Here is a 4,278-nt window from a genome sequence, read left to right as displayed (position 1 = left end):
TAGCGATAAGAAGATATCATGCAAAGATCAGAAAATACCAAGAATGAAGGAAAGGGAAGCATACCTCGAGGGAGAATCGAAATGGAGAAGAGGAAGCTTGCTGGGATCAAGAGGGTCGTAAAAGGGAGGAGGGAAGCGGGGATCCCGTCAAGCAACAGAATCCGTCAGACACAGAGCTTTGAACGCTTCCTTCCTTCCTTCCCTTCCATTCCGTTCTCGCGTCGCACCGCGTGCGTTCCAACAACGACGGGCGGAGAGGAAAATAGGAGGTGGGAGGTGAGTGGTGGGGTGGAAGGATCGAATAATAATAAAATATCATGTTTTTGTCAAGTGTCTGTCGGCTATCCATTTGGCATGGTCGTTGGTGCCTGTGCAGCGATGGATGGGCGAAGGATGCACGAGTGCGGATCACCTTACACCAACGGTCGCAGGACTCAGCCAACCCTCATGGGACTCCATTCGTTCAGCATATGTTGTCAATGGGACCACCAAGATAAAAATAACTTTTAGTTTAAAACAATATGATCCCTAATGATCTAATATCATCATAATTATTATATTATATTTTAATAATTAAAAATTTTCAGATATTTATGAATAATTCATTTGGTATTCCATAAAAATTCAAAAACAAAAGCTATACAATATCGAAACTAACCATGGTATATTTCATTAAATATATTTATTGATCGTATGAAATATATTATGATAAATTATTAATATACTTATTAATATATTAATTACTAATATATTTCATAAAAATATATTTTTGTTAATCCTAAAAATTATTAATCCTGTATTAATTATTATTAAAGAATCTAATTTTTTTATTTATACTAATAATATATTATTTTCAATATTCATATTTATTTTGATTATAAAAATAATATAAATAGAAGTAATATAATAAATAATTTTATAATATAAATATAACTTACAATAATATATTTATATTATGAGTTAAAATTATAGTTGAATAATAAAATGACTAATAATATATTATAATAAAATATATACATATGTATCATAAATACAAGATATAAAATATCAATATAATATCAATATAATATAATATATTTAATACTGATATACTATATTATGTATATTGATAGACCAATTTTTTTCATAAGACTAAATGCATTATTTTCTCCAAATTTTAATCCAAGATTACTGTTCTAAACGGATCTTAGATATCCGACCTCATTGGTGAGTTTTCCATCACCGAGTTGGAAGGTGATTTAAGGAGTATGGATAATTTGGAATCACTACTGTTGCTGTCAAAATTCAATCGGGCTAGAACCATTAAGAAGATGTTATTTGATTCACGATAACAAAATATAAATTGCCTTGGAGTTGCAGATCTGTACATCAAAAGATAAAAAAGCTCATCAGATTGGCTCCGATCAGACCCTCCGATACTTAAGTTAGATTGAACTTTTGAAGAACAAAAATAATGAGATTATAATAAAAAATTATAGTATAAAATGTTGTCTTATTCTGATGGTCTTATTTGGATGGCCTTATCTCTTTTCATTTTGATCTTTTTAGCCTTCTGATAAGCATGACCTTCTCGAACTTTTGATAAGATCGACTTACTTGGCCTTCTGATGAAGTCAAATTTTTTCGATCTTTTAATGAGATCGACTTACTCAACTTTCTAATGAGATCGACTTATTTGATCTTCCGATGAGGTCGAACTTTCTTAATCTTCTGATGATGTTGACTTACTTGACCTCTGATGAGATCGACTTATTTGACCTTATGATGAAGTTGGGCTTTCTCGATCTTTTAATAAGGTTGACTTACTAGACCTTCTAATGAGGTCGAACTTTCTCGACTTTTTGATGAAATTGACTTTTTCGATATTTTGATATATTAGACTTGTTCGGTCTTTTAATGAGATCGATTTATTCGACTTTTTTATGAGATCGAACTTTCTCGATCTTCTGATGAGGTCGACTTACTCGATCTTCTAATGAATTAGACTTATTTGACCTTCTCATCTTTCTCGACCTTCTGATGAGGTTGGACTTTTTCGACCTTCTAATGAGGTTGACTTATTCGGTCTTCTGATGATGTCGATTTATTCGATTTTTTGATGATGTCAGACTTTCTTGATCTTCTGATAAGGTCGGACTTTCGATCTCTACCTTTTGATAAGGTCGACTTATTCGACCTTCGGATGAGTTAGACTTGTTCGGCCTTCTCAGCTTTCTCGGCCTTCTCAGATTTTTAATGACCTGTAGATTTGCACTAAGGAAGAAAAAAAATAAGATGGATGATGACTTATGAGCCTCCCACTATGAGAGCTTTGAGTTGTGAGAGTCTTTTTCTTTCAGAGTCTATCTTTTTTTAGATCCTCTGGCCCTGTTTATATAGGTGTAGAGCAAGGATCGATTATAGTTGAAGATGAAAATCAAGGGATGAAAAATAACTCCCTCCTTATGAGTCATTACCTTTTTTCTTTATTTAAATTAAATTTATCATAATCATCTATTTATTTTTGGATTCCTCTTAATAGTAAATATATAACTGCTCAGAATTCAATTTTTTATAAAACTACTTGCGACATGTCCATTCATGATAGAGAGATTGATTTATATGGCATATCAAATGCCCCCCACTTCCAAGTTTAAGCTATTTTCTTTAGCTTGGGTAAAGAAAGTAGTCAGATTACAATTGACCTGGTTCATAATTAAAAAATTAAATATTATTAAAAATAATTTTGATGGTGCCTATACCTTTCATTAGGTTGGTACTTAGCCGACCAAATCGAATCATCCCAAGCCAAAGCTCGAATTTTTCATTAGGTCGATGCTCAGTTGATCAAGTTGAATCATCCTGAGCCATAGCTCGTACTTATCGTTAGGTTGGTTCTTGTCCGACCAAGTGAAATCATCTCGAGTAGGATGAAGATCCTCGAGCTGATGGAAGGTCGAAGCTGTGACTGAATCTCATGACCCGGCTCCTACTCACCCCTCCGGTGGCCTTGAGCCATCCCTCGAGGTCAAAGAGGGGCTGAGAAGATGGATCCTCGCCGTGCCGCGATTCGAGATGTTTCGTGTAATCTGCCTATACAGTTTAAAAATTTATTAGTCCATATATATCAGTATATATAAAAATTTAATAAATAATATTTTAAGTTGTTATCGTGATCTATCGAGAATGAGGATCTAAGTAATCACTAGTCCTCCTAGACTCGTATATGGCCTCCCACATCTACAGCTGCCCTGGTGCACGATCCAGCTGCCGTATCTACAATAAATAAATAATAAAATTAAATTAATTAAAATATATATATGATTAATTTAATATAAAATTAATTTAAGGATAGAATTTTTATTAATCTGTCGGCCACAACATGTATGCCAATGGAGCCGTCAGTGTACTTGATCAGATGCTGTTGGGCGAACCAATTCTGCCATGCCCTCTGCTGCCTATCAGAGTACTCCTCAGTACTCCACTAGTTGCAGAGGGCCTTCTATATGTTCTTCCGTATCCAATGATCTGTGTAAGACTTCCAGTTCGATGGTGACTCAAAACTGGAGTGCTCTATGGTGGACTGCTGAAGGCTATACAACCCATCTCAGAACCTCCATATAGCCACCTCCTTGAAGGTCCGATGGCTAGTCTTCTCATCCTGAGAAGTCTCAAATCGATAGTATCCCTGCAAGTAGAAGCAATCATGTATTAATAAATGAAATACAAACCTACTGCAAATTTAAAAATTAAACATCTTTGACTTACCAGAAACATCTCCCAGACTGCATCATGAGCCTCCGATGGCCAACTGAAAAACTCATTCACCGACCCTAGCATTAATCATCGAATGATGCCGGTAACCACACAAGGCACCTTAGGCTCTGTAAATGTACTATAAAATTTATTTTGAATAATAAATATTAGACTCTAAAATGACTAAAATTTAAATATATTCAGTAAAGATATATAGTACTTACATGCGGCTCTGAACATGGATGAGCTCTCTATCTTCTGATCGAGTCGAAGGTACCGCGAGCCGAGCAAATTCTCTACCATGCCTCTGACTCTGAGAGTCGAGCTCGGCTCCGTGCATTAATTCTATAAATCAATTACAATAATCAAATGATATACAATTGGAGTCCAAAAAAATTTTGACAATATTTTCGACTCCTTAGTTCTTCCCACATGACTGAAGATATGTGAGAAGAACTAAAAAAAAATACTATTTAAAATTTTTTTCGAACCTTCAACATACCATTTGATTATTGTAATTATTTATAAAATTAATTATAATTT

At 34.3% G+C, this 4,278-nt stretch overlaps 1 protein-coding gene across 1 annotated transcript in view; it reads right to left on the bottom strand.

Moving 5' to 3' along the window:
- The window catches only part of LOC105050988 (OVARIAN TUMOR DOMAIN-containing deubiquitinating enzyme 12), a 9,581-nt gene extending 9,294 nt beyond the window's left edge, over positions 1-287 (bottom strand). Inside the window, exon 1 of the mRNA XM_010931225.4 lies at positions 65-287. The gene's annotated coding sequence lies outside the window, so the exon portion shown is untranslated. The remainder of the gene's footprint in view (positions 1-64) is intronic.
- Between the last annotated feature and the right edge of the window lie 3,991 nt (positions 288-4,278).

The sequence above is a fragment of the Elaeis guineensis genome, chromosome 9 (genome assembly GCF_000442705.2).
Source record: "Elaeis guineensis isolate ETL-2024a chromosome 9, EG11, whole genome shotgun sequence".
NCBI lineage: Eukaryota > Viridiplantae > Streptophyta > Magnoliopsida > Arecales > Arecaceae > Elaeis > Elaeis guineensis.
The sequence above is the reverse complement of the archived record's forward strand: the minus strand, read 5'-3'. Positions and strand labels throughout refer to the sequence as shown.